This window comes from Canis aureus, chromosome 24 (assembly GCF_053574225.1).
Source record: "Canis aureus isolate CA01 chromosome 24, VMU_Caureus_v.1.0, whole genome shotgun sequence".
In the NCBI taxonomy this organism is placed as follows: domain Eukaryota; kingdom Metazoa; phylum Chordata; class Mammalia; order Carnivora; family Canidae; genus Canis; species Canis aureus.
Window position 1 is genome coordinate 40,408,753 of NC_135634.1, and position 18,457 is coordinate 40,427,209.

General features: G+C 38.8%; 1 long non-coding RNA gene across 4 annotated transcripts in view; it reads left to right on the forward strand.

Moving 5' to 3' along the window:
* The first annotated feature begins 13,056 nt into the window (after positions 1–13,056).
* Positions 13,057–18,457, forward strand: part of LOC144296116 (uncharacterized) — a 58,856-nt gene continuing 53,455 nt past the window's right edge. For all 4 annotated transcript variants that reach the window (XR_013363274.1, XR_013363277.1, XR_013363275.1 and 1 more), the window contains exons 1-2: positions 13,057–13,188; positions 13,273–13,365. This is a non-coding gene — a long non-coding RNA (uncharacterized LOC144296116). The remainder of the gene's footprint in view (positions 13,189–13,272; positions 13,366–18,457) is intronic.

Genomic DNA, 18,457 nt, shown 5'->3' on the forward strand with positions numbered 1-18,457 from the left:
ATATTTTTTCTCTAATATTTCCCAGAAAACAAACAACACAAAAATCCTTGGACACACTTTGGTTTGAATTGCCCTGGGTAGGATCGCCTATGCAAATCTAGATCCAGAAAATTTTTAAATCATATACCCTATATTACTTTGCCAACTCTACCATAAATAAGTACTACAAATTTCTGTGGCTTAAAACCTCAGAAATCTATTCTTTCACAGTTCTCAAGTCAAGATGTTGGCAGGGCCAAGCACCCTCTAAAGAGGGTTCTAGGACAGAATCTTTCCTTGTCTTTCCCAGCTTCTGGCATTTCTTGAGTGGTAAACACTTCATTCAGTCTCTACCCCCACCATCCTCTCCTCAGTGTGTGTCCCTGTGCCCTCTTTTTTTTTATGAGGAGTGCAGATGTATTTTTTTTTCTATTTTTTTTAATTTTTATTTATTTATGATAGTTACAGAGAGAGAGAGAGGCAGAGACACAGGCAGAGGGAGAAGCAGGCTCCATGCACCGGGAGCCCGATGTGGGATTCGATCCCGGGTCTCCAGGATCGCGCCCTGGGCCAAAGGCAGGCGCCAAACCGCTGAGCCACCCAGGGATCCCGTGCAGATGTATTTAGACCCCACCCCAAATCTAGGATAATTTTATCTCAAGATCCTTAACTAATTACATCTGTAAAGGTCTTATCACCAAATAAGATCACATTCTGAGGTTCCTGGAAGATAAATTTTGGGGAGACTATACTCAACCCACCACACAACTTAATACAAAATTAGAAACTAAATAAGACCAAGGAAAGGAAAGAATATGATCTCATAAAACGATAAGAAAAAAATGTGAGACTGTGGATATAGTTTTCACTTGCTATGTAACAAACTACCACAAACTTAGCAGTTTAAAGCAATATCCACTTAGTATCTCAAACTTCTATAAGTCAGGACGCAGGTGCAGTATGGCTGGATTCTCTACCGGCATCCCAGAAACTGAAATCAAGGTGTTGGACACATTGAGTTTTAGCCTGGAACCTCTGAGGAGTAATTCACTAACAAGCTCCATTCAGATGGTTGGAAGAAATCAGTTCCTTGTGGCTGATGGACTGAGGTTCATGTTTCTTTGCTGGCTGACAGCTGAGGACTATGCTTGACTCCTGAAGACTACCTACATCTCTGGTCACAGAGTCATCTCCCTCTTTAAAGCAAGCAACATCAGCACCTGGATAGCTCAGTGGTTGAGCAGCTGCCTTTGGCTCAGGTCATGATCCCAGGGTCCTGGGATCAGGTCCCGCATCAGCCCCCAACCCCACAGGGAGCCTGATTCTCCCTCTGCCTATGTCTCTGCCTCTCTCTGTGTCGCTCATGAATAAATAAATGAAATCTTTATTTAAAAAGCAAGCAACAGAAAATATGCTTTGTGTTGAATCTCTCATGATTCATTGCTTCTTCTTCTAGGAGAACCAGTTCCTTTTTTAGGGTTTACCTGCTTGGGTTAAGCACACCAAAGTAGGATCCTCATCTTAAAGTCAACTTATCGAGATCTTAATCAAATTTGCAAACTCCCTTCACAGCAGTACCTAGATTAGGGTTTCACTGAATAACTGGGACAAAGTATCTACATACTGGGGGCATATTTCTTAGGAACCATCCTAGAGTTTTGCTACCACAATGGGTCAAGGAAAGGTTGCCTGAGAAAGTCATCATGAATCTGAGACTATAGGCTGTCTTAGCTAGATGAGGAAAAGAAGGACCATTATGGGGATAGAAAGAGTGAAGAGCTACTCTCATTAAACTGTGAGGATGCCCACATGGCAAGAAGACAGAGAATATGGGTGAGTCTGGAGAAAGGTACAGGTATATGGGTAGGGCCACATCATACAGAGCCACAAAAGCCATGAGAGGACTTGAATCCTCCCCTCTGTGGGGTGTAGTTTATAGCCAGAGGCTAAAGGAGAATCTCTCTCACCATCTACAGAATTTGAAAATTTGAAAAAGGCCAAGTCTGTAGGGATAATAGCCAAAACGTTTACTAACTAATTGGGCAGAGTTACCAGCCTTGATCCTGGGCCATCCTCCTTTCTGTAGGCCCTGCCTGCATTGTCATTAACCCTCTGCCTGCTATTTGTAGGGAGATCCAAGGGGAGGATACAGTGGAGGACCCTTAGTTGAGTGACCACATAATTTATCACCCAAACTAAAACAGTTTTGAGAGTGATAAAGGGCATTCTATTAATGACACTAGGATAAGAAGTATAAACCAGGACCATCAGAATTTTGGGTCACTTTAGTTTTTGGAACTCAAGGCAATGACTATTTACTAACCAAAAAAGAATTTAAAAAAATATGTTAACAAAGTAAAGTCTCATTCGTGCATATTGACTGCATATCTGCACTACACACTGAGGCAAGAGGCTTGAATTCAGTAACTAATGGGGCATTAATTGTCATTCTGGTAAATTGTTCTAATACCCCAACTTCCCCTGCTTTGAAAGTACGTTTACTGCTATTTCTCCTAAATTCATTCCATGTGAATTCCATTTCACCTGATTTATGGATACACATTTCTTTCTTTCTCAACGTGTAAATTGCAAAATATTTCCTGTGGCTTTCCACTGTGATAGCATTGGGGAGAAATTTGATAAGACAAATAAAAATTCCTGAATGAACAATGGCGAGAATTGTGCTCAGGGATGCCGTCTCTTCAAGGTCTGAGGTAGTTTAATCCTTGCGTGTAAAGCCTGGATGGAGTCTTCCGTTCCTGTGCACAAAGGCCACTCTCTGTAGGAAGTCAGCCAGCTGTCGCTTTGCTCTGCTCTAAGCAGCGTAGAGAAAATCTCCACTGATTCCACAGGGGAGCATTTCTCGCTCTTCTCCATTTAGCAGCATGTTACCCATTCCTCAAGAGCCTACCTCAAATCCTGCCATTCCTGGGAATTCTTGGCTCATGATGCCAGCTGGTGGCTCTTTCTCTCTCAAGTTACACATTTTATGTCTTTTGTGTGCATCACGTGATGGGTATTTTATCACATAGCACCCTGTTCGATAAGTGCCTATGTTTCACAATGTCCCAATTTTGTGTGACTTCTCACAACCAGATCCCGGGGTATAACAAATTGGGCTAATCAGCTTGAGCCCCTCACTTTGGGGGGCCCTCACCGCTCCTGGGACCAGGTGGCTAAGGTTTCACATGACAGGAGTGAAGGGGAAGGGCTGTCAACTGGTCCGAAAACAGATCTGAGGCTGGTGTACACGCAGTCAGTGAATCATAATGACCCTGAGGGCAGCAGCCCCTTCCACATGCTCTCTTAGGAACATACACTTTCCTTCTGTTTTGCCTTCAAACCGACCCTTGAGATTCATCTTAACCTCAATATTCCCCAAAAAGCCTGTGGAGACCAGGCTCATTGTGGTCTACCTTATGCCTGTAAACCTTTAGGAGTATCTCAAAGTATTACTGCAGCCTCTGTCTAAAGCAAGTGTTGGCAAACTGTTTCCGGAAATGGACAGAGAATAGATATTGTAGGTTTCTAGGCCATATGGTCTCTGTAGCAATTGCTCAACTCTGCCATTGTAGTGAGAAATCAATGAATGTGGCTTTCTCTAGTAAAACTTTATTGACAAAAACAGATGGTAGGCTGGATTTGACCCACAGGCCATAGTTTGCGGACCCCTGCTCTAAAATTCAGTGTAACCTAGTGTCCGATCAGTATGTAAGCATCTGAGGTACAAACTGCCTGATTCATCCAAGCTTTAATTCTGTATTTTTCAGCCTTTCTCCTTTCCTTTCTTACATTATATCCTTGGTTTCTTAGTAACAGCAACTACGTATTTTACAGGGTCCCAATAAGTCCAGGCCCAAAGGGGAAAAAAAAGAAACATACTTTTCTATACCTAGTTCATACTTTGCTTGTTCTACAAACCTGAAAATCTCTTACTGAGGAAGAAGTAATATATATTTTTTAAAATCTTGGGAGCCATTTGAAAATGCAAACCTAAGTAGAGAAAATTGCAAGCTCTGTGCATGTGTTACAGCACATTAGTGAGGGATGTAACCTCATTACTGCTGACCTGATTTACCGTGCCTGTGTTGAGTAATCACATCAGAACTTATATGAATGAAAGCTTTGTTTTGCTGTCTTTTTAATAGTAATTGTCCTATGATGCTGAACTTATAGGACAACCTGAATTTCTTTTCTATTAAAGTGGCTAGCATGATTTCTAGATTTCAGTAAGTTCCTATTGCTAGATTATAACACAAAAACACATGGTGGATCTCTGCTGGACCCCCATGGAGTTGGAGAATGTTCTTAGTGTGAATCTGAGAATCAGTGTAAGTGAATTGCTGACTTTCCATCAAAGACTCCAGTGACTTGGTCTCTTTGGCAACCTGAATAGCTAGAGAGATTCCCAGCTATTCAGAAAGTAAATAATTCCAGGATAGCTTTCCTATAAACTGTGTTCTTCTCATATGATATCATCCTATTTACTGCCCTACAGAATTTGTCCTTTTGCCTTTACTTGCACCTTTCAACTCCCTATTTCTGGACTTTTCCATATTATCCAATTCCTGTGAGATGCTTTTCTCCCTACCCCAAAGTTATGCCCCTCCACTTTGAGATCTTTCCTTAAAATCCTGTCTGTGTTTCAACCTTTTTGTCATAGTAACATGTATGTTAGAATTCTCTATATTACTTAACAATCAAGACTGGAACAAGATTTAGGGCAAAAAGCATGAGCCTCTGAGCTACATGTTTATGCAACAACTATAAAACCACACAGAGAATCCATTAGTCACTACATTTCTCACTAACCTGGCCCTCACTGCAGGGACTTCTTGGTCTTGAGGTCAAGGGTGAGACATCCAAGGCACCCCTGCCTCCCATGATCCATGCATATGTCTTCCTGCCAGTGAGGAGACCAAGTACAGAACCTAAAATCAGCACAAGCAGTGCCTTCAAACACAAGGCGCAAAGGCCAAAGCATTTTGAACTCCCTTGGGAAGAAGTGTTACTGGGGTCAGATGGGTTTTCTTTTGAATGCCGAAATTTAACGTTTTCTCAAAAGACGCAGAAGAAGTTGTAATAGGAAAAGAATTCCATAAATAAAGGTTATTAAAATGCCAGAAAATCGTCAAATGATAGTCATACAAAACAGATCCCTTGTTTAAATTTTAAAACAAGCCGCCCTCACCTTAATAGGAAAAATATGTGTTTGTTAAGCTCAGGGGCCCTATTCTGCTTTCAATGAAAATCCGGAATTCCTGCTTAAGTGAATGGGGTGTGTGTGTGTGTGTGTGTGTGTGTGTGAGTGAGTGTGTGTGTGTGTGTGTGTGGCAGGTCTTTTAGAGTAATGATGGAGAATAGAGGGATGGGCAAAGGAGAAAGATAATGTTTCAAGGCAGAGTTAGAACCTGGAATAAGGACCATCCTGTGTGAGGCAAGTACTCACCACACCAGGATGACTATATACAGTTGTTGAAGGCCAGTATCCATTCTGATGCATCAATGTTTCATGCATTACAGTCATTACATCTTTTTAATATCATTCTCCTAAAATTTCTTTGCACCAAAAGCCTACTTTGCCTAGCAGTTGAAATTTGCTAGAGGTCTTAAAAGAGAGTTATTATTTAAAAAGGGGTCATAGGGCAGCCTGGGTGGCTCAGCGGTTTAGCATCTGCCTTCAGCCCAGGGCCTGATCCTGGAGACCTGGGATCGAGTCCCGTGTCGGGCTCCCTGCGTGGAGCCTGCTTCTCCCTCTGCCTGTGTCTCTCTCTCTCCCCTCTCTGTGTTCCTCATGAATAAATAAATAAAATCTTTAAAAAAAATCAAATAAAAAATAAAAAGGGGTCATACACCATCTTACAAGGACTATTTCCCTTATCTTCTTTCTGAGTCACATATCTATTATCTTTCTTTCACATTGTCACTTGCTATGAATCCAGAAAGAAACATGGTTAAGTGCCAATATTGGATGGCAATGGATGGTTAAATGGCAACAACATAAAAATTTACTTGTGTGCGATCAAAGAAAGATGGTTTGGGGTACAGTCATTTTATATTGTCCAGTTAGGTATAATTAGCAGTATTGCATCAGCTTATGCAATGAAAATTTACATTTTTAAGAACTAAACTATTCTAAAAATGAGAAAGATATGCTGTCATATACTCAAGAGTGGATGCCGCAAATAACTCTCTAAGTAGCTCAGTCAAAAAAGGGGGGAGGGGTGATGGTTTAACATCATGAGATACTTAGAATGGCAAAAACTTCTCTAAGGCACAAGGTCTTAAGTCTGGAACATAGTCAATCTCCTCTCCCCCTAAATCTCACTCTTTATCTCTCTGCTAGTTGGGTCCCTGCTCTCACGCTTCTCTGCATCATAGAGACATGGCCACTGATAACTCTAAAGTCACACACTTACATCCTTTGGTCAAAAAGCAAAATGGCTCTCTATTTCCCTTCTTCAGTTTTCAATACCCAGGGGAAGGATGAGGGTTGTCCTGAATTCTCCCTCATTTCAGGTATAACATTTGAAGAGTCCTAAGAAGAAAACAGCTTCCTATCTTAACATATGACATTTAACTATCACATCCATTAAGCCTCTGAACTTCAAAAGATCTTGATCCATTGGCACATACTAGTGACTTACTATTAAACAATACAGTCTACTGTATTGGCTAAGAATGAAAGGAATAGAAGACCTGTCTGGAGAGACAGGACACCAGAGGTTAAAGTGGGTGGCCCAAGGGGCAAGACTTCCTGGGCTTGGAACTTGTTTTGCTGCTCTCTGAATATCTGACTCTGGGATAAGAGCTTAACCAAGATGGCAAATGATAATGCCAGATAAGCCCAAAAAAGGGGCTTGCAAGAATTAAATTTAAATTAAATCAGTATCTGACACTTAGCATGACATACATCAACATTTCACACTGAGTTAATCCTTCTTTTATTATCCAATGTAGTGCTAAATCATTTGGTCTAACAGAGCTAGCCAAAGGCAATAATATTCCTTTCCAGGATAAAATTTAGCAATCCTTAGCAGTCATACAATGCCCATTGTTTTCTGACCCCATCTCACCTCCCACTACTCACCTCATATAACCACACCAGATTACTGTCCCTTCTCTGAACCAGACCTATGTTGACTCCAAACCCCTGGGATTTTGTATATAAATTTCCTGCATTGTTCTCTTTTGGTCATTTTCCCCCAAGCACATCTCTATGTATCTTTGAAGTCCTAGCTCCTGTGACTTCCTCTGAATTCCCAAAGGACATGTGGATTGCTTTCCCTGCTTTATCTGCCTCCATTATAACAATTGTCATCTTATATTATAATTGTTAAGAAATTTGTTTTATTCTACTAGAATGTAAAAGGAGGCAGTGTCTCATTCAATTTTCGGTTTATTTCTAGAGCCAATAATGACCAGAATATAGTACAGTTCAATAAATGCTGTTGAATAAAGGGGGAGATTCATTTTCTTTTATCTCAAACTTCGCTGCATTGAAGCATGAAAAGGGATGGCATTTTTCCCAGATAGGAAAAATATCACAAGATTGTTGGGCCCAAATTCATTTGAGCACAAAGGTGTCACTGGGCAACAGATGTCATCATGCAGTTATCCTCTCCAAGTCATAGCCCTTTCTAGCAGCTCACTTCTAAGGGTTTAGTACATAATCCCACCCGTCCTAAAGGTAATACACTCTTTCATCTAAGAGGAATTTCCCGCTTTGTTTTAACAAGTGTGATCAGCTCCCTGGAAACATTTGCAAATCCCAATCAGAAAGAAAGCTTCTTATAGCACACAGACAAACCGCCACATGCATGATATCACATGCAGAACAAAAGAAATATTATAGGGCTGACCAGCTCAGACATCTCTGCACTAATATTTCCAACAGATGTCAAGAACCTTTCCTCTTTTCATAATGTGATTGAGATAAATGTGTTACATTATTCCTTAGAGTAAAAAAACATTTAAAACTATGAAAAGATATTTGCATATGGATGTATCCTTAGGAAGATATAGAAATATGTGTATGCCTATCTTGTATACGACAGTTTTTACTAAACAACAAAAAATCCGATACTTTGACATACCTACAGCTTCTTGCTGCCTGTTGTTTGTTGAGTGCTTTTTAGGTCTATGTTATGTTAGAACTAAATCATTGAGTTCTTAACCATTTAAATCGTAACCATTTAAATTCTTTGAGAACTCTGAAAAGTAGGCATTTTTAGACCCTCCTAACATAACAGAAAACTAAAGCTTGGATAATTTAAATAACAAGTCAAAGGTCAGACATCAAGTAAGAGGTAGAGCGCAGATTTGTTTTTTTTTTTTTTTTTTTTTTTTATTGGTGTTCAATTTACTAACATACAGAATAACACCCAGTGCCCGTCACCCATTCACTCCCACCCCCCGCCCTCCTCCCCTTCTACCACCCCTAGTTCGTTTCCCAGAGTTAGCAGTCTTTATGTTCTGTCTCCCTTTCTGATATTTCCCACACATTTCTTCTCCCTTCCCTTATTTTCCCTTTCACTATTATTTATATTCCCCAAATGAATGAGAACATATAATGTTTGTCCTTCTCCGACTGACTTACTTCACTCAGCATAATACCCTCCAGTTCCATCCACGTTGAAGCAAATGGTGGGTATTTGTCATTTCTAATAGCTGAGTAATATTCCATTGTATACATAAACCACATCTTCTTTATCCATTCATCTTTCGTTGGACACCGAGGCTCCTTCCACAGTTTGGCTATCGTGGCCATTGCTGCTAGAAACATCGGGGTGCAGGTGTCCCAGCGTTTCATTGCATTTGTATCTTTGGGGTAAATCCCCAACAGTGCAATTGCTGGGTCGTAGGGCAGGTATATTTTTAACTGTTTGAGGAACCTCCACACAGTTTTCCACAGTGGCTGCACCAGTTCACATTCCCACCAACAGTGTAAGAGGGTTCCCTTTTCTCCACATCCTCTCCAACATTTGTTGTTTCCTGCCTTGTTAATTTTTCCCATTCTCACTGGTGTGAGGTGGTATCTCATTGTGGTTTTGATTTGTATTTCCCTGATGGCAAGTGATGCAGAGCATTTTCTCATGTGCATGTTGGCCATGTCTATGTCTTCTTCTGTGAGATTTCTGTTCATGTCTTTTGCCCATTTCATGATTGGATTGTTTGTTTCTTTGGTGTTGAGTTTAATAAGTTCTTTATAGATCTTGGAAACTAGCCCTTTATCTGATATGTCATTTGCAAATATCTTCTCCCATTCTGTAGGTTGTCTTTGAGTTTTGTTGACTGTATCCTTTGCTGTGCAAAAGCTTCTTATCTTGATGAAGTCCCAATAGTTCATTTTTGCTTTTGTTTCTTTTGCCTTCGTGGATGTATCTTGCAAGAAGTTACTATGGCCGAGTTCAAAAAGGGTGTTGCCTGTGTTCTTCTCTAAAAAAGAAAACCATATCTGGGGGCATCACAATGCCAGATTTCAGGTTGTACTACAAAGCTGTGGTCATCAAGACAGTGTGGTACTGGCACAAAAACAGACACATAGATCAGTGGAACAGAATAGAGAATCCAGAAGTGGACCCTGAACTTTATGGGCAACTAATATTCGATAAAGGAGGAAAGACTATCCATTGGAAGAAAGACAGTCTCTTCAATAAATGGTGCTGGGAAAATTGGACATCCACATGCAGAAGAATGAAACTAGACCACTCTCTTTCACCATACACAAAGATAAACTCAAAATGGATGAAAGATCTAAATGTGAGACAAGATTCCATCAAAATCCTAGAGCGCAGATTTGAATCTGGTCTTATCTGATTTTAAATTCCTTTGCTCTACATTTTCAAATTCTTTTCACATACATCTCATTAGAATACTTCAATAACAATATGAGGCAGAACAAAAATACAAAATATTATACCATCTAAGGATATGCGTGCGTGCATCTATGCCCGTGTGGACATTCACGCAGACTACTAGGGTTTGATGATTTTAAATGCTCAAGACTTGTTTTGAACCTAGAACTTTTGACTCCAAAGAGATTTCGGTTTTACTAACTACTTAAAAAAACTATGTACTCTTTATAACAAAACCTATATTTAATGAAACTAATATCCACGGTACCAGATATTTTTATTTCTTTAGGCTATCTGTGAACCAATCATCCTTTCTTTGGCCAAGACATATGCCTAGATTATAGAAAAGACTATCTTCCAATGTAGACTTGGAGAATGTCAGCCTCCCTTAAAACTAGGGAGCAGATGCAAGACGTAGGTTTCTCTAATCACAATCACCTTTCCTGAATTTTGGATTTTGAGATAGGAAGACGAGAAAATGGTCCACATAGAATCCATTGTGGTTTGTCTTGGATGGTGAGGTGGAGATACAGAAGAATTATCACCTGTATCAGTTTTCAGGGGCAGAAGTGCCCAACAATGGTGTTGATGATGCTGGCTACTCTGGTTGTGTCTCATAGTCATAGTTTATGTGTAGGTTTGGGGCATGACTTGAGGTATTGTTCCTGGTTGCATCGCCCAAACCAGTTCTCCGATCCTCTTGGAGAATTAATGAGCCACCACTGATTTCCTAATAAATTGCTTTACTAGTTATATTAGTTTATTTTTGTTGCTTTCAATTAATTACACTATCAAATGCCCCTACTATTGGTCTAAGTGATAGATACTTTTTTCTTGGAGTCATATTTGACTATTTAAATAGGTATAATTTCTGAAGTTACATATACTTCAGAGAATTTTTTTCTTTTTTTTTTAGTAAAGAAAATGCTTGTGTTCCAAGAAACTCTACAAGCGAGAAGGAGAAAGGAATAAACATATCATGAAACAACCAAGTCTTGTTTAATCTTACAGATCTTCTGCAGATGTTTAATACAATCATCCTTCGTTCCTTTCGTAACATTTTCCTGAAAAATATCTTATTTCTATGGGGAAAACTTTAGGCATGAAATGACTGGAATGACTGCAGGATTTTTTGACATCTTGAAAAAATAACTGAAACCAAGAGTATTTTGAAGTTAGCAGTAACATGCAGTCACCCACAGGGATATCTGTTTCCTTAATATTCTACCTTCAAAAATGTGACCTTTGATGGTCTGCTTTTTATATATGGGTGTGTATTTCTTTGATATTAATGTTTAATCATCTTTAGAGATGCACTCCAGTTGGAAATCTGGAATTTTCCCTCTTGATGTTTTTAGTAGTTTTTATTAGAAGCTGTATTTCCCAGATTGTCTCAGCTGAGGAAAGCATCATTACAGTAATTTGGCAGTAAAATTTAAATATTTCATGAGGGAAATTAATCTTTATTTGGTTAATGAACAGCAATGTAGACACTGTTTTTCTTTAATGAATGAATGAGGAATCTTCTGGAAATTTCATTCACTATAAATGACTTTATTGTCCTCAATATTTTAGCCCCAAATCTTAGAAGATTAGATTTTTGTTTGTCTGTTTTGTTCTGTTTTATTTTGTTTATGAAAAGGAAAGAAAATAATGAGAAAAGAAAAAGAAAAAATAGGAAAGGAAGAAATGTAAGCTGCCAGTCAGAGTGGAACAGACTGTCTCTTAAAGGATACCACTGAAAGTCATGGGCAAGTTTTTGTTCATCTTTTGGCTGAACACTAATAGCCACAAGACCTATTTTGTTCCATCAGCCTCCACATCTATATCATACCTACCTCTTTCCGTTCCTCAGAGGATCACTAATTTTGTTCTACCAGCTTCTTGGTTTTCTTCTTTGCCATGGCTTATAAGTCAACTGAATCTCCTGGTACAATTGTACTCCACTGAGGGACCCACATCCATCTAAAAGTTTCTCACCTACATACTATGAGCCAGGAATTGTGCTAAGCGTCCTACATTTGATGGTAAACAAAATGAATGGGGTCTTCACTTTTGCCAAATATACAGTGCAATGAAGATGACAACTTTTTCAAAAAGATTTATTTTCTTTATTTATTTAGAGAATGTGCCCAAATGGCAGGAGTCCAGAGGGAGAGAAAACCTCAAAAATCCATTTTGAGGAGAAATCCTCAAAAGTCCTGCTGAGCATGGAGCCAGGTGCAGGATTCCATCTCACGTTCCTGAGATCATGACCTGAGCCAAAATCAAGAGTTGGACACTTAACTGACTAAGCCACCCAGGTGCCCCTTAGTAAAATAATATATAAGCAATTACATAAATACAGATACCTTTTATGAAGGAAAAGAGAAAGAAGCAGAAGAAAAGTTGGAAAAGGTAAACTCACAGAGGAAGCTCAACTGTTGGAAGATTAGTGAAAGTCTATCTGAAGAGACCAAACTTAAGTTAAAATCTGAAAGATGAGAAAGCCAGCCAAGTTGTCAGTTAGCAGAGGTGAAGGTCCATGCAAGGCCAAGAGTTTGATGCTTGGGAATTAAAATAAGGTCACTAGCTAGAGAAGCAAAATAAAGGGCAGTCCACATTGAAGTTCTAGTGTAAAGCTGGGAACATACCACTTAGGGCCTAGTAGACCAAGGTATAAAATAATACAAAGTAAAATAGTAAGCAACAGAAGGACTTTGAGCAAGCAAGTAATATCATCTGATTAATATTTAAAGACTATTCACATCTTTAGAGGATATATTTTGCAAAGAGCTGATTTACTTGTAAACTTTAAATATGATAAGTATTATGCAAAATTCCACCCACTGAGAGGATTTCTCTTCCCCTATTGTCCCTCAAGGCCAGTCATGCAGCAGGTTGTAATGCTGGTGCTAGCACATGAAGCATAGTCATCTTAAACAAGGCTCTTTTTCTCTCCACGTCATTTGTTCATAGGAAACTGCTCTTAGGGCCATGATAGTATTTTGAGAGAGAAGCAGCAGTATGTTTGAAACAGGCATTGAGGGTATATCAGCCACTTTGTGCCATCAGGACATGCTTGGATCCTGACCTGTAAATTCAATTTCCATTTGATAAAAGAGTTCCCAAGGAAACATTTGACTTCATGGCTCATCCAATCAGATGAGGCTGAATTGATGCTGGAGATACTGTGCTTAGATAGCACAGTAACTCTATGTTTAGTCTCTATGAGGTCACAATAACAAGTTAGGGTCTCCTCTCCCAAATAAAAAATCACCTGCTGCAAAAATATCCCTTTGCTCCAAGCTCTATGGAGTTTGCCATCAGCTCATACCACAGTGATGTCTTCCATAGATACTCTATCAGATAGGTAAAGCCACTGCTATGACAAATTATCTCTAATTCTTACTAGTTTAACACTATACATATTTTTTTTTGTCCCATTATATTATAGGTCATTGGAGGCAGTGAGGGAAATATACTCTGCTCTAAGATCTTCCCATCTTGTGATTCCCACAGGTCCTCAGAGATCTCTGGATTCAGACAGGTATTATGGAAAAGGGGCTTGGGGAAGGTTTTGTGGGGCAGGTTCATAAGTGATATACATCATTCCCACCAATCCTATTGGGTAGAATTCAATCATAGGAGCTAGGTGTGGATCTAACCATAGGAAGTCTAGATAATTTAGTCTGGATGTGTGGCCAGAAGAAGAGAAAATGAATATGGATGAGCACTACCAACTATTTGGCAAATATTGAACCCATTAGATCCAATGGGTCTTAAGAGATTGGTGACAACATCCTGATTGGGTTCTAAGTACATTGCACTTTATACACAATTTTGAGCTTTGCCAAGTCAGAAAAGATCATTTTATCAAGGCTCGATTTGTAATAATAAGCAAAGGCTGCAAATCGCTGATCAGACCACGTACAGAATAAGATCTTTCCTTGGGCCCAGTGTTCCATTGGCACAAAAACAATTATATATCAGAGTTCCATTCTAAATCTTTAGACCATTGAATGCCATCATCTCTCACATCCCTGGCATTGTTGGCTTCTACCCAAAATTCAAGTCTTTTTGTACTCCATTCCCTGCCAAACTCTCATGCAAACCCCATTTCGTTCTACTCATCATCGCTTTGAGTCTCTCCTTGCCAATATTTTTAAGGACACTCTCTGGAATGCACGTTTAAGTGTAAACTCTCTATCTATCATCACCTTCAATTTGCTCACAAAAGGTTCCCTTTACCTAAAACCATCCCTAAGATCACGTTTCCCTCTATTTTTCCTTAAGATAAATTTTTTTTCTCCTTAAGACTTTTCCCATTTGCTTTTGGTCCACTCAGGTAGAGCCTACACATTCTCCAACTCCATGTTCCCACAAGGTTAAAAATAGAGAGCAGACGTGAAGATCAGGAAGCATGTGGAAATTATTCAATAATTTCTTGTTGTCCATTGCTACTTGTACAGCTTTACGAATCTGATCCCCTAGAGTAATTATATCTCTCTGGGACTCCTCATCCCTGTCATCTACTTATATTTTACTTCCTTCTCCACATTCACTAATGATATTTAGCAGTAGATTTATGGTCTTTGATGGGCGTAGACCCATAGTCTTGCCAACATCTTAGATGACGTCCATGTCCATTCTGACAATCCTACTATCTTAGGCAAAGTGCTTCTTGGCCTCCTCCATTTCAGTGATTCCTATCTTCACACAATCAGTTTCTACAAATCTTGGTTATATTTTTGTGAAATCCCACGTAGTGTTAGTTAAATTCTAATATGCCGCTCTCCCACCACAAACTCATCATTCCAACTCTTTCTATTTCTTGCCCTCATACAGATGGTCTGGCTGTGACACCCATCAATGCTTCCTAATTACCTGCATTTTCCAGACTTACTTCTTTTCATTTCCAGCTGATTTGTTTAGGATTCTCACATAAACACCTCCTTGTTCTTTCCCTAAACGCTTGTTTTCTTGCTTTCTTGTTTTTTTCTGCCTCACCTGTCCTGGAATAGTTTAGACCTGGGTAAATTTAATTGTCTAACTTGTTTTTTCTGTCTTTCAGACTGCTGAACACTGCTAACGCATTCTACCCAGTGATCTTGATGAGAACCAGTATTAATAATTTCCTAGCTCATATATTAATAACCCCAGGAGCCCCTCTAGCTACCCAAACTCCTCTTTTACATGCTCTTTAGCAGTTGTTCTAAATTTTGCTTCTTCCCTCAAAACTTCTAACCCATTACCTGCTTGCTCACTCATGGAAGCTTTGGACACAGCTAATCAAGAAAGATTAAGATCTGTTGAGGCAGAGACCTTTAAGTCCTTTCTGAGAATGAGGGAACTATCAAACCAAACAGAAAAATTCCTATTGATTAGAAACCTTATTCCTCACTTCGTTCCGTCTCTGAAGGAAAATTAAAACCTCAGCTCTCCATCTCCATAGGGGATTTCTCACTTACTTTTTACAAAGAAGCAATTTGATATACAAGCAAACATTTGCATTGTCTTTGTGATATGTCAGGCACTTTTCTGAGTGTGTTATGTATATCAACACATCAGAGGTGTGACTCCATAAGCCACCACATGCGTCTTTCTAAATTATAGCATTACCTCTGTTTATAATTAGAGTCAACACAGCACTCTGCTTCTGCCTTATGCCTACCTCACATTAATTATGTAACATCTAAACTGTTCCTCAATCTGTTATGGTATCAGCTAAGATCAGTGACCAAAGTCCTCTTACCTAGGACCCTGTCCATGGTTGGCCAACTTCACAAGGACCAGATCAGTCTTTTAGAATTAGAGAAGAGTTGCCTTGTTTGGCAATGGCCTTGATTCTATCTTCAAGAGAGAATATGACTGATAGTGAATTCTCTAGAGAGATCAGAGATGTGACTCAAGGGGAATGTCCACTTGAGGATAAAGAAGGCCAAGTAAGGAGCATCTAATGTTTGAGGAGACCACTTCTCCTTATCCAGATACAGGTCAGTCTCACATGCCAGAAAATACTGAAACCTATATCTAAATCCCAAACCCCAAACTGCTACCTTAAGTTCTAGACACAAATTTTCCTGAGCATGCCCACTTCCCTCCTCTTGTGTTCCCTATCTTAGCTAATGATCCCACCCATTCCCAATTACCCAGACTAGAAATGAAGGAACCTTGAGTCAAGCAGTCACAAAAATAAAAAAGATTCCATCTTTCACGTCCCTTTTCATCTTCCTCTTCCCAAGCTTTCATCATAGCCTATGTAGATAGGCAAATAAGGCTTCTCTCCACTCCCAAATCCTAGACGGGGGCTTTCCTTTGCTGTACTATCAGAGTGATATTTCCAAAATCTTAATCTGGTAATGCAACAGTTATACATTTTTCAATGGTCCCCAGAGGTATTATGATCAAGTTTTAATAGTCCAGGTAAGTGTTCAGGGCTCCAGATGATCTAGATCTGCCTTGTCTCTTCCTGTTCCCTATTTTGAATCCCTAATTCCAGGCATACTAAATACTCCAGTCCCTTAAATAAACATGATAGTTCTTATCTTCATTTTATTGTGTATGCTAAGTCCTTCAACAGACATCTTTTCCATACCACCACTACCAAGCTAAGTCTTACTCTTCTCTCGATCTCAGATCAAGTATCATCTCCTCTGAGAAGCCTGGTTTAAAGATTCTCCTCTTTCCTCTGAAGACACCCAGCAATCATCACACTTCACTCATTGTGTGTTATAAAAAGTTTAAATGTCTGTCTGCAAGCATGATTAATGCCTGAGGGAATTCACTTCCTTTATTCATGTTTATGTCACAATACTTATAAAAAATGGTCAGGTACATATTGGACACTAAATAAATGCTTGAATGAGATTTTTGTTTGAACTGCACCCACAACACCCCCACAACACCTTCTGGTGAAATTGCCGGTGGTAGACCTTCCGAAATTTCTATAGCTATCAAGTATATAACAATAAGATGTTTTATAAAGAGAAATGGACCAAATCAATTATTTGAGCCAAGGCAAAGTCAAAATATTTATTATAGTCTAGTTGCTTTTACAAAATACAAATTCAATAATGACCTAGCAACTCTTAAGGATCTACAAGCTTTTAAAGTCATTTCATCTTAACATGGCTATAGGGTTTTCACTGACTTCTACCAACATCAAAAGAAACAAGAAAAACATGTACATTTTAAGTGCAGGAGAAACAGGTTGCAAATATCTTGTGTTTTGTAATAACTTTTGTTTCATGGAAGTTTCTTTGCAGATTATAAATACTTATCTTAAATTATCTTATTGAAGCTTTAAAATCACCTGGTGAAAGATATATCATAATTCTTATTTTATAAATCAAGAAACCATGACCAGAGAAATTAGATTTGCACAAAAGGACATAACTAATAAGTGTAAAGTATTACTACACAATATTACTGTCGGTTTTCTGTCATGATTCTATATAAAATTTTCTGTTACTCATTAAATTTTCCTCCAATACACAGCTAATTGAGTAGAAGGAGTAGTCCAACTACACTCCAAATTATTTAAAACAATAAAGTTCAGTGTTTAATAATACAGATTCTGCAGAGAACTGAGGCTGTCATTGCTGTCCTGGCTATCCCACCTCACCTTCACCACTCTGATTCTATTTCCATATCAACAAACAGGGATGGTCCATAGTGCGTTCCTCATAGGGCCATTCTGATTACTCGATAAGATAATAAATGTAAAACACTTAAAAAGATGCCTGTACAAAGTGCTATTATGTAATATTAAAAACTAATGAGGGGCAGCCTAGGTGGCTCAGTGGTTTAGCGTTGTCTTCAGCCCAGGGCATGATCCTGGAGACCTGGGATCGAGTCCCACGTCGAGCTCCCTGCATGGAGCCTGCTTCTCCCTCTGCCTGTGTCTCTGTCTCTGTCTCTGTCTCTCTCTCTCTCTGTGTCTCTCATGAATAAATAAATAAAATCTTTTAAAAAAATTAATGATTTCATGGAAATGATGACCTATGAGATTAAGTCTACAAAAAGTTGTGCTTACAGGGTAGTTCAATTTTTCCACCTAAATAATGCCACTTAATTTAAAAACTAATCAGACTCTCAATCATATTTATTTATGTTTAAATATATATACAAATATATATACAAAACAGGATCACTTAAGCACCTCATCCTAAAGGTAAAGTAATTGACACATACTTTAGTTGACCGTTGAACACACAAGTTTGAACTACATGGATCCACTTACATACAAATTTTTTTCAACAAATACAATACAGAACCATAAATGTATTTTCTCTTCTTTATGATTTTCCTAATAACATTTTCTTTTCTCTAGCTTACTGTATCATAAGAACACAGTTACAATACTTGTAACATAGAAAATAGGTGTTAACTGTTTATGTTATCAGTAAGGTTTCTGGGCAACAGGAAGCTATTCATAGTTAAGTTTTAGGGGAGTCAAAAGCAATATGCAGATTTTTTACTGCATTGGTGGAAGGTGGGCAGGTTGGTGCCCCTAACCCCCATGTTGTTCAAGAGTCAACTGTAGTTTTAAAAATATAAAGACTTTAAGAGTTTTTATGTTTGTATTTTGAGAAAATTTCTTTCTTTTTTTGGGGGGGGGTGCTAAGTTGGTAACTAAT